The following is a 752-nucleotide window of genomic DNA, read 5'->3' on the forward strand; positions in this document are numbered from 1 at the left end:
AATGCTACAAAGGACAGTACCTTATGGATTTAAAACAAAGTTTATGTTCAACCGTAATATTTGTCAAGAAAGTATAATCTTATTAAATATACATTGCTAAGAAATTATTTAGCTAAACAATTCATGTAATTCAGTTAGCTCCATATTTAGTATGAATGTTCAATTTAAAAAAAAGTATCAAGGTTACATACTAGAATTTATTAGTAGAGATATATAATTGGAAAAAACATGTTCTGTGATACTAAATAAACTTCTTAAGTAAGTATAAGTAGTGCTTATACATGTACACTAAAAATAAAGATTTACCTATCCACCCTCATTCCTTTATATACACTTTATACTTCCCTAATTATCTTTTCCATCATAATTGACGGTGCTACAACTCTTGAAAGATCCTAAGATGGTCATAGTTACTCTCATCACTCCAATAGAGCTAAAGTCTCCCTCTCTTCTTCTATAATAGTCCTTTCATTAATGATAATTATTTCTTGACTTATAAGTCATTGGTATAATTCCAGCTGCAAAGGATTTCTATATTAGTGTAAAGAAAGATATTGATAAATATATATTTTGTTCCTATGGTGATTAAAAATATAATGTAAAATATCAATGTTAACGTGATCAATCCCTTCTTTTTTTTTTACATTGATTATTTATATTCTTTCCTAGTATCTCTTAGATGAAAATCTAATTAACAATAAATAGAATCTTTGAAAAAGAGAAAGATTTTTTACAAAATATTAGTTTAAAAT

Source organism: Halyomorpha halys, unplaced genomic scaffold (assembly GCF_000696795.3).
Source record: "Halyomorpha halys isolate HHAL.00 unplaced genomic scaffold, Hhal_1.1 Scaffold400.1, whole genome shotgun sequence".
NCBI classification, from domain to species: Eukaryota; Metazoa; Arthropoda; class Insecta; order Hemiptera; family Pentatomidae; genus Halyomorpha; species Halyomorpha halys.